Below are 11961 nucleotides of genomic sequence, written 5' to 3'. Positions count from 1 at the left end.
CCTCTTTTTGTATATCTTCTTCACCTACTCATGGTCATGGACCTGGTGTGCTTCTAACAAATGTTCCCACATTTGGTCAAACTCTTCTTTTGAATATTTCATAAACATGAGTGAACAAAAGTCCCTTTGAAATCCAGAGACATGAACATTGTCAATACAATTTTTCAGAACGTGCCAAGCACATAAGCGATGTTTAGCACTAGGTAAGGTAGCTTTAATAGCCTTGCGAATTGCATGATTTCTATCTGTTATGACCGACGTAGGTGCCTTACCGCCCATCGCTGTAAGAAAACGCTCTAACGCCCAAATGTAAAACTGCTCTGACTCACTAGTCATAACTGCAAAACCAAATACAATAGTTTGTCTATGATTGTTCACTCCAGCAAATACGACAATTGGCATTTTGTATTGATTTGTCTGGTATGTTGAATCAAACAATAACACATCACCAAAACAACTGTAATCTGCACGAGATGTCGAATCTGACCAATTGGCTAAGTTCATTCAGCTCGTATGAGTAGTAAAATTCTGGATCAATCTTCAACTTGTTTTTCATGCAGGAAACAAGTGTGCTAGCATCTCCATTCATATAATAAATTTTCCTCATCCCGGTTTGATAATCAAAATGAATAATAGTCTACTGAAAATGAACGAATTCAATCCGTAAAGTAAACTAAAACTAATCTTTTACTATCTCAATTATCAAAGCTTCTACTCTCGATCACGAATTGCACTAAATTGGAGTAGGAAGTTCGTTCCACTCTAGTTCCCTAGCATGGATTGTCTTCTAAGTCTAAGAAATCAGTCTTAAGTCAATGAGAGCTTTTCTTAAAATGTATGCTAACAAGGCGTTAATTTAAATAACAAGATATAATATAAACTAAAGTTAATCTATGAAAGCTACGGAAATCTGATTGTTTGACTCTAGATAAAAAGAAATAGAGGGGAATTAAATCCACCTCGAATCCAACTTAATAACCTAGTATAGATTGTCGATCTCGATTCTTACGTTTTCCGGCAAGAATTTCGAGTCTAATCCCTAGTGTTCATGGCATTCCTACCGGGATACTAACTAGCATGTGAGGTCGTCCACCCATTCTCATGGCTAAACCACGACCTTCTAGAGTGGAATAGATTCTACAACCAATTCTATACTAACCACTAAGTTTTCATCAAGGCTTCATCAACCCCTCTAATGGAGGTTTTAGCCTTGAGTCATCAAACTAACATTTTCCATTGAATCTAAACTAAACATAATGTAAGAAATTGAGATTTACTTAATTAAACAATAATGAATCTAATTTAATGGCTGGAATGGAATAAGAACAAAATTTAAATTAGATCTAGAATGGAAATGACAAAAGAACGAAATTGAATAATAACTATTTTATTTATCTAATCAATCAAGAACAATCATTCAAGAATTTAATCTAAAACAAGAATTGTAATGGAACTAAAACTTAATTAATTAATTAAAACAGATCTAGAATTCTATATATTAATTTAGGTCTAACTAGCTACCATTAATAAAGAGCTAAGCTTTTGTTTTTATACATTCAGATCCAAAAATCGTGCATGGGCTTGGAGCCATGTTTTGGGCGGAGAATCAGCCCCAAAACCAATTCTTCGGGTCCAAAAGGCCTCTTCAGCTGCAGTTCGCTTCAACAGACTTTTCGTCCACTTCTGCTCCTTTGATTGGGTCAAGGCTTGGACCATTGGAAAGCTCTTTCCGAGCGGTCGTTTTGACATAAGGTAGGCCCAATTCTGAGGTCTGAGTCTAAAGATATGGTCTTGGAAGTTCTATTGACTTTGTGCCTTTGTTTACGCAAGCGTGGACTTTGACTTTTCATCTTTTGACCAGGCTTTACAAAGGCTTCGTCTTCTTGAATCTTGGCCTTTAATCACCGAACTCCTTAGTAACCAACCATTGCTCCTTTATCTCATCAAAGTGGCACATTCCTGTACATAATTGACTTTGAAGCCTGAAATACATAAAAACACGTAATCAGTATTAACTCTTACTTATTACTCACATAATTGGTCTAAAAGTATGATTATTAAGGGGTTAAAACTACAGTTTTGGGCTCTTATCACTGGTCATATAATTATACAAATCCTTTCTTATGTAACCAACTTTACAAAACTGGACATCCCTATAAACAAGGAAATCCATCACTTGACATTGTCTAATGCCCACATCAATTAGACTCTTTGCCAAAGCTGCATCTTCACTGCCCATCTTTCTATGTGAGCGACCAAATATTGAACTATGACAAGGCACAAGTGGATGAGTGTGTTCAGCAACAAACTTATTAACAACCCACATATTGCATTTAATATCAAAAATCACTTCAAAAATCGCAAGACAACTCACGTTGTTTCCTTTTGTGTTCCATATTCAAATATTTTGCCTCTCTCTCACCTTGGCACGAGCACACAAAATTTCTTTTAACTGGGATATCTTTATGAAATCAGTAGACACCCTTGCGTACACTAAACCCAACAACCTTAGCATACTCGTTGTAGAACTCAAATGCCTCATTGCTAGTTTTAAAATGCATTGAAAACATGATTGCATTTTCATCTAGATCTTCCCCTCCCAACTTACCACTGAATAGATTGAAATCATTCTCATTAGTTTGTTCACTTCTTGCATCTGCTTCATTTGACTGTCCTTCAAAACCTTCAATTTCATTAACACTATGGTCATCTGATTCATCTTTGTCTTCCAAACTACATTGGTTGAACCTTCCACAACATTTATTTCGATGTCTGAAGAATCACTTTCCTCATATAGACATGCGTCATTACACATATTTGTAGCCCAATCTCCGTCTTCATTATAGATATCCACCATCACTTGATCACTATAATATAAATATGCATTCATTACTTCTTGCACTATAAGTGGAAAATAAAATAAACAACAAATAAAGAGCATACACGTGAAGCAACGTTAATTTGAAGTTAAAATTTTATTTTAAAATAAAAAATAAAACAGACAATAGCATTTTAGGTTCACAAATAAACAATTAAAAGATTCACCTTTGTGTCATGAAGGGACAAAAGGTAAAAAGTGAGTAATGCGAATTGATAATTTAAGCAAATGTAAGTCAAAAGAAACTAGCAGTAAAATTAAACTCCCCTTATTATGTGACATAAGAAGATAAGCAAGTTCAATATGTGATTAAACTCCCCTTATGGAGCTCAATATTTACATGTCTTGAATCCTAGTATTGAAAATCTGATCAATTTCAATTTTCAAGGAGTAGAATACCTACATAATTGGCAATCCGCCAAAGCCGAGGAATCTACTTATAAACTATCATTACTTCTCTCGTTATTACGTTGTATAGTACTATAGTTCTTTCAAGATGTGATTCCAGAACTAGAAAGGAGGAGGTAATACTGTTCCAACATCATTTTTTTTTTACATTTATGCCAAAAAAAGTGACAATTCAGTTTCTCCGTCTCAAGGATTGTTTTACGCTCTTACATGTGTCATGTGTGCCACTAAAATTATAGGATCGACTAACAATGCCAGTTGATATATCGGGATGAAAGTAAATCAGTTTAAGCATTTTAAGCGGGTACACTTTTAGGTGAAGACTATGTTGTGTCGTGATCTCCGGACAACGGTGCATCTAGTACAATCCTTATGCAAGAACATTATGCTATTAAAAAGTTTCGCACTTCTAAGGGCAGTTAATTAAGTTGGTTGTTTCAAGAATAAAAAGTAAAAATCTCTTAAGATATTAAAACAATTTTTGCATTTTCATTCCAATGGACAAAGCTAATGTTACAAAGTAGATTAAATATAACTAACCGTCCTTACAATAGAATGATTCAATTGCCTCTTATACAGATTATCCAAAAAGGACCATTTCGAATCATCAGGTTATGAAACTATCCTTTGTTGATTACACTATTGCAGCACTTCAGCCATGAAAATAAAGTTGTACGTGACTACAGTCTACATTCTTAATTGCTTATACATGTTTTTAGAGTTTGAATTGAACCTGCTTTAGTCTAAGAGTCTATACTAATATTATACATGGATGCACAAAACTTGAGAGGGAAAAACTGAGGAACTAAGATAAAGAGACAAAGAAGCGAGCATGTGAGCATCACTGCTCTTAGCCTTAGTAGATAGTACTACTCTCAGCCTAGCACATTTAATTAATTAATTTGATTCTCGATGGCATTGGTGCATTTATATAGAGGAAATCATGATATATTTGTGAAAGTCATAAACAAGCAAGAAAAAAGCAAATCATTGAACCAAAATATACATGTAAAAACTTGTGTTTGCCATTGAAGACCAAGCACCACCATATGTAAATAATGTGATATTTTGAAACTAGATATTAATTCACTAATCAATCCATAGAAAAATTTCATGAACTAAGCCTAAATTACTAAATACTCATATCCAAACCCAAGGAGTAATTGAAGGAGTATTTGAGAGATGCCCAATCGAGTTTGAAATCTTGAGAGCTTTCTCTTGGAAGATAGTGAGAAAGGGAAACAATAGAGATGAACTTCGATAGTTTAGTGGAGATGAACCCTAAAAAGAGTATGAGAGTTTGGCTTAATCGCTTTTTTTTTTTTTTTTTTTCGAACCATCCCAAGTAAATAGCGAAGTTTTATTTCACTTTCCAATTTCCACAATGGTTATTAGGTTGGATTAGTTTTGGGTAAATTTGGCATTTCATGTACTTGTTTTTTTCCAAACCAGTTTATCCGGGTTAACAAGTTTGTATTGGATCATGGATTTCCCAACAAAAATCAGATGTGGGGCTGAGATTAGTGCACATTGGAATGTATTGGAATGTTTGACAATGCAAATATAATCTTTTGTTGATATTAATAAAATATTTGATTATCAAACCCAAAAAAAAAAAAAAAAAAAAAAGTGGGGAAACGCCAGTTCTAAACGTGAGTTTCGTGACAGAAGGACACGAATTTCTCGATATTTGGTGAAAAGGTTAAAAAGAAGTGTGCAGGGAGTGTCGTTTTACTGTCTTTTAATTACCTTATCATATTTTTATTTTTATCTCGAGAAGTGCGGAATTTCTAAGCATGGGAATTTATCAAGCAAGTCTACCAAGTCAGATTCCATTTTTTCGGAAGTCCCAACACTTACGCTGACATTTTGGTACTGCGCAATCCACAAGTCCAATCCAGCATTTGTTGTGCATCTCAATCCAGAAATCCAGAATCATGGTACGCAAGGCCTAAAATAGAGATCTCCCTAAAATATAGATTTCTACTGATATATCGGAGTCATTTTTTTCGATAAAATATATAAGAATCCTGGTTTTCTAATATTAATTGTTGATATATTCATAAATTTCATATATATTGCAAATTATGAAGACATTGTTTATTTGTTTAGGTTCAGAGGCAAAATGAAGAAAGGAGATGGGTTCAAAACGTACAACACATAGCAGTATAACACTTGCTCAACGAAATATCGGGAATTTTTTGGACTTTGGTGGTGTAGAATGAGAAACTAATAATAACATCAATATCTATATATATATAAATAAAAAATAATAACATCAATGGTCCCAAAAAGAGACGCTCTGGCCCATAAGATCAGAGGACCAAGAAGTTATAACTTGGCAATCCGCATAGTAGGTGGAGGCACATGGTTAACGTTCAAAGAAATTGACATTACAAAGGCTGTGAGCTTGAACTCCTTGAAGTACGTATTTGAGAACTAATAAGAAGTCAAACCCAATGATATGAGAGAAAGGGAGATTTCACATTAGAAAACTGGAATATAACAAGTTAGGGGTGTGCCTGGGTCGGGTCGGTTTGGTTTTGGTTTTGGTTTGAAACTGATATTTGAACTGAACTTATCGGGTTAGGTGTTATAAAAACCGAACCATTACACTATGGTTAACCAAACCGACTTAGTTATGCAAAATCGTAAACCAATCTAAGCCACTATTTTTCAATTAACCGTGAAACGGATCGAATATTATTGAAGAATAATAGAATAAACTATAAGTAAAAATATATTTTTTTAATAATTTTGATAATCTTATGGTTCGGTTCTGTTATATTTGGTTTTTAATTCTAAAAACTATCGACCAAACTGATTTTGTCGGTTTTTTAATTTTTTAAACCAAACCAAACCAAATCAAGACGGATAACTAACCCAACTCATATGATTTGGTTCAGTTTAAACGGTTTGAATGGTTTTATGCACACCCCTAGAACAAGTCACAAGCGTAGTTCCATAGAGAAGGACAAATTATATCTAACGGTGGTCCTAGAATATATCCTATAGTTTGTTTTTTCTGATTTTTCAATAGTATAATATAATTGCCCCAAATGGTGAAATTGATATCTCATTCAGTCATCCTTGTTCTTGTCTGTTACTTCCAATTTGCCCTATGCTAAACAAATTGGATTGTATCAACGTACTCATTTAACATTTATACGTACTTAACATTGTATACCGATGCATACGCTTCAGCAATTTGTTTACAATTGAAGGGCCAAAAGTTCGGGTAATCGACACCAAAATGCAATTTTAGCCTAAGCTGCAGTGCTGCAAGTCGTTCATGCTTTTCCTGGTAAGTGGTAACACAATTCCAAGTCAATTTAAATTGTGAGCCAAAAAAAAGTTCAAATTTGAGAAAGAATGAGGGCTGCACTGCTGCAGAGACTTGGGGGAACAGTGAATCTGCATTTACCAAGGCATATGTATTTAAGAAGGCAAGCGCTAGCAAAAAGGAAGTAATAAAGGAGTTGTGTAAGGTCCCAGGTCCCTCATTCAATGGAATTTAAGTAAAAGCAAAAGTATCTCTGCACTACTGTACACTGCCACTACCTCTCTCTGCTTTTCCTTCTTTATTATCCCTACCGGCCTACCTTCCACTCCTTAATTAATTTCTGTTGCAGCTTCCATCTTATATCTTCCTCAACTCACCCCTTTCTCTCTCTTCATTTGCCAAACTTGCCATTATACCCTCTTGAGTGCCACTTCCATTCTAATTATTATTTTTTCTAAATTTTTGATGCCCCTATATTGCAACCATAGTACAGGATTTTCAGAGTTGTTGGAATTCCAACAGCTCCAAAAACTAGAATTTCGGGCCTATTTTGAACAAAAATAAAAATTTGTATTTTTCGGCTCTTATATCATTATATGATTTCTTCAAAAATTGAAATATTTGAGAGATTCCGTTCGGAATCACGAACTATAGTCGGTACCAGATCTTTATCACACTTGCAAGTTTCAACTTCCAACTATTTCCTTTAAGGTGTCCAGTGTCAACAACGCGATCATGTGTGTCAATTATTCCGATTGTTGCAACCAATTGGTGCTGGTATCTTGAAAATGCATCAAAAAATATTACTTAGGCCCACCTTGTCCTATCATCATATCCAATATAATGAAAAACATTTTTTTTCGTTTCTTTTTCCAAGGTTGGTAAACACCTTAAACATACTTTACCACATATTTAATCAATCATTTTATCTTTGCATTGAAGCCTTGATCATGCTGTTCAATAATAGAATACACAAAATTATTCTTAATACTGAATAAATTTTGCATCTTCTGCAATCTGCAATGATGAACTCTGTAAATTCCACGAATTCCAGGGGTATTGACATATAGTATAGTATAGTAGTTCACGCACTCATTTTTCTCCATAATAACGGTCCTTGCCTCAAATGTCAAAAAGAACCACTGTCCAAATTCCACCTGTCATCCACATCAGATTCCCATTTGACTATACCACGTATACAAAAATAAATAAAAATAAATATATATATATATATATTGCAATAAAGAGAGCAAGCTGCACATGTACCTGATTATTATGTTTCGCTGTAAATATAAACTCAAGTCACTCACTCTCTTTTCAGACAACTACTCAAAATGCTTCTTCTGCTCTTTCTTTAATGAGATGAGAAGACAGTCCGAGATTCAATAACTTTTGTACCGGCATTTCACCATCTTATATCTCGGTAGCTATACTCTTCTCAAAGGTGAGTTTTTTTTTTTAACAAATGTGATACTTTTTTCATCTCATAACTTGGTGATTTTCTCAGTGTTGGAAAAAGGGAGTAACTTTATTCTTCTTGTATACAAAAAAAACCAAAATTTTGATCTGTGAGGCTAAACAGTGAGTTGCAGTTGGCATTAATAGAAATGGGTGGGAAGCAGTTTGTTTGAATCTCTTGAGTGACACCTAGAAATGAGGAAACTAGTTGTGATGAGTCTATTTGTGATACTTGTATTAGCTCCAGGTTTAGTTAGTTCAGTGGGTTCAGCACTTAATGATGATGTTCTTGGGTTAATAGTGTTTAAAGCTGACCTTAAAGATCCAAACTTGAAACTTACTTCATGGAATGAGGATGATGAGAATCCATGTAACTGGGTTGGTGTGAAATGTAACCCGAGGAATAACCGTGTTTCGGAGCTTGTTCTTGATGGCTTTTCGTTGTCGGGCGGATCGGTAGGGGACTTATTCAGTTACAGTTTCTTAGAAGATTATCACTAGCTAAGAACAATTTTACGGGGACGGTGAATCCAAAGCTTGCTAGCTTGGAGGATCTAAGAGTCATTGATCTCAGTGAGAATAGCTTGTCCGGAACAATTCCAGATGAGTTTTTCAGACAATGTAGGTACTTGAGAGCTGTTTCGTTTAAAAAACAAGTTGTCGGGCAGATCCCGAGTAGTTTGAGCTCATGCTCAACACTTGCTGGTGTTAATTTTTCATCGAATCAGTTATCCGGCCCATTGCCTGCTGGAGTCTGGTCTTTGAATGGCCTTAGATCACTTGATTTATCGGATAATATGCTTGATGGTGAGATTCCAAAAGGGATTCAAGGTTTGCTTAACTTGAGAGCAATTAGCTTGCAGAAGAATCGGTTTACTGGGCCATTGCCAGATGATATTGGAGGTTGTTCGCTATTGAAGGTACTTGATTTCAGCAAGAATTCACTGTCTGGGAGTCTTCCTGATTCAATGCAGAAGCTTTCCAGTTGCAGTTATCTAGATTTACATGGAATTTGCTTGTGGAGAACTCCCCGTGGATTGGAGGACTAACAAACCTTCAGATTTTGGATCTTTCAGGCAATGGTTTCTTGGGGAAGATTCCAGATATAATGGGAAACCTTCAGTCACTTCAGGTTTTGAATTTATCTAAGAACACTTTTAATGGGGTTCTTCCAGAGTCGATAACCAACTGCCCAAGCCTTTCAGCCGTAGATTTTAGCAGGAATTCATTGACAGGTGATCTTCCGGGATGGATTTTCGGTCTAGGATTGCAGACTATTTTACTGTCGGAGAACAGTTTAAGTGGGACCATAGAGAACCTGTCTTCACCATCAATGAAGGCCAGTATCAGAAGCTTCAAGTCTTGGACTTGTCTGGCAATGCCATCTTAGGTGAAATTCCATGGGATATTGGTGTTTTACCAGCTTGTTGTCCTTGAATATGTCAAGGAACTCTCTTGGCGGTGCTATTCCCACAAGTATAGGTGAACTGAGGGCTGTCAATGTTCTTGACTTAAGTGAAAATCAATTAAATGGGAGCATCCCTTCACAAATTGGAGGAGCAGTGTTCTTAAAGGAGCTTAAATTGCAGAACAACCATCTAGCTGGAAATCTTCCTGTGCAGATTGGAAAATGCTCATCTCTAACGCCTCTGTAAGCTCTCTTCCCTTCTCTTCATGCTGCAATACTAGTACTTACTTGCTGCTCACTGCTATCACATTTGAGGTTGTATTTTAGGTTTATTTGGAGCTAAACTATGCACCTAAAACATTTGATAAAACTAATGTTATCATCGTTAATTGAGTAAAGGGTAACATTGGACCGTTACATGTATGAACAATTACTGAAACCTGAACCAGCTTACCAGCATGCTGGCATCGTTCCAATATGCAAGAGAATGATCAGACTTTTAATATGCTGGCATCAGTATTATCAACGTTTACCAGATTTTTTCCCCCCATATAGAGTTACTGACAACCTCAGTTCCTTCACTTTTATTTATATACACTGGGTATATTCGTATGTTTTTTTTATTCAGATTTGTTTTTCATTTCACTGACTTGGAAATTAAGAGCCCCAATCATTTTAACAAAAATTTCGTTTTTGTTTACTAGGATCCTGGCACAGAATAAACTTGCAGGTCCAATCCCCAAGAGCTATTGCAAACCTGACCAACCTCCAATATGTAGACTTCTCCTCAGAACAATCTCAGTGGAAGCTTACCGAAACAACTAGCCAATCTCCCACACCTCCTCTCTTTTAATATCTCCCACAACCACCTCCAAGCTTAACTACCTGCTGGCGGGTTCTTCAACCTTCTCTCCCTCGCCTTATATCGGATAATCCATCCCCTCTGTGGATCTGTAGCTAACCGTTCTTGTCCTGCAGTTCTTCCTAAGCCCATTGTTCTGGATCCTAATACCACGTCTGACTCATCTAGTTCTGGTTCTTTTTCACCAAACCTCCGCCACAAGAAAAAATTATATTTAGCATTTCAGCATTAATTGCAATTGGTGCTGCTGTCGCCATTGCTCTCGTGTGATTGCTGTCACTGTACTCAACCTCCATGTGCGATCATCCACTTCCCGCTTCTGCCGCAGAGCTCTTGCATTATCAGGTGGTGACGACTTCAGTCGCTCTCCTACTACTGATGCTAACTCGGGCAAGCTTGTCATGTTCTCGGGTGACCCTGACTTTAGTGCTGGGGCTCATGCACTTCTCAACAAGGATTGCGAGCTTGACGGGTGGGTTTGGAGCTGTTTACAAAACCGTTTCTTCGAGATGGACAGCCAGTTGCTATCAAGAAGCTGACAGTTTCAAGTCTGGTCAAGTCTCAAGAAGAGTTTGAGAGAGAGGTTAAGAAGCTTGGGAAGATCCGGCACAGGAATCTGGTGATGCTTGAAGGATATTATTGGACGCAGTCATTACAGCTCCTCATTTATGAATTTGTCCCTTGTGGGAGTTTGTACAAGCATCTCCATGAAGGACCAAGTGAAAATATCCTCTCATGGCATGACAGATTCAACATTATTCTTGGGACAGCAAAGAGCCTGGCTCACTTGCACCAAATGAATGTAATACATTACAATCTTAAATCAAGCAATGTCCTGATTGACAGCTCTGGGGAACCAAAGGTTGGAGATTTCGGCCTGGCAAGACTACTTCCGATGCTAGACCGTTATGTTCTCAGCAGCAAAATCCAAAGCGACTGGGGTACATGGCTCCTGAATTTGCTTGCAGAACTGTGAAAATAACAGAAAAGTGTGATGTGTATGGGTTTGGTGTCTTGGTGTTAGAAGTTGTGACAGGGAAGCTGCCTGTGGAGTATATGGAGGATGACGTTGTGGTGCTTTGTGACATGGGTGAGAGGGCTTTAGAAGAAAGGGAGGGTGGAGGAATGTGTGGATGCTAGGCTCCAGGGTACCTTCCCAGCAGAGGAGGCAATTCCAGTGATGAAATTGGGATTAATCTGTACGTCTCAAGTTCCATCAAACCGGCCAGACATGGGAGAGGTAGTCAACATATTGGAACTTATCAGATGTCCTTCAGAAGGTCAGGAGGAGTTGCAATGAACTTAAGCTTTTAAGTTATAGGAAGAACAAGATGACAAGGCATAGGTTAACGGCTTTCCGGCGAAGACGAATCCGGTTTTCTTTTCACTAATTTACAAGGAAGAACGACAAAATTCCATTGTTGACGATTTTTTCTGTTTTTCTTCCATTTTTATGAGGTTTGTTTTCTTTTACCACTTTCTGTCTGTAGGCTTTATTTTGCACATCTTTTTTTTAGCTACTGTCATATGACCGGATTCATCTTCACCGGGTTTCAACTTGTGATCCCTTTTCATATAAAAGTTCTAATGTTCTTTTTGAACGAGACTTGCTTCATTTGATAGTTTTTGTTGGTTTGTTTAATTTTAACTGTTCCTGGTGAGTA

At 36.7% G+C, this 11961-nt stretch overlaps 1 pseudogene across 1 annotated transcript; it reads left to right on the top strand.

The window, feature by feature from the left end:
- The first annotated feature begins 7840 nt into the window (after positions 1–7840).
- Positions 7841–11961, top strand: LOC147513109 (putative LRR receptor-like serine/threonine-protein kinase IRK; annotated as a pseudogene). The gene is made up of 2 exons (XR_015215218.1): positions 7841–9678; positions 10140–11961. The product of XR_015215218.1 is annotated as a putative LRR receptor-like serine/threonine-protein kinase IRK (transcript).

The sequence above is a fragment of the Coptis chinensis genome, chromosome 3 (assembly GCF_015680905.1).
Source record: "Coptis chinensis isolate HL-2020 chromosome 3, ASM1568090v1, whole genome shotgun sequence".
In the NCBI taxonomy this organism is placed as follows: domain Eukaryota; kingdom Viridiplantae; phylum Streptophyta; class Magnoliopsida; order Ranunculales; family Ranunculaceae; genus Coptis; species Coptis chinensis.
The sequence above is the reverse complement of the archived record's forward strand: the minus strand, read 5'-3'. Positions and strand labels throughout refer to the sequence as shown.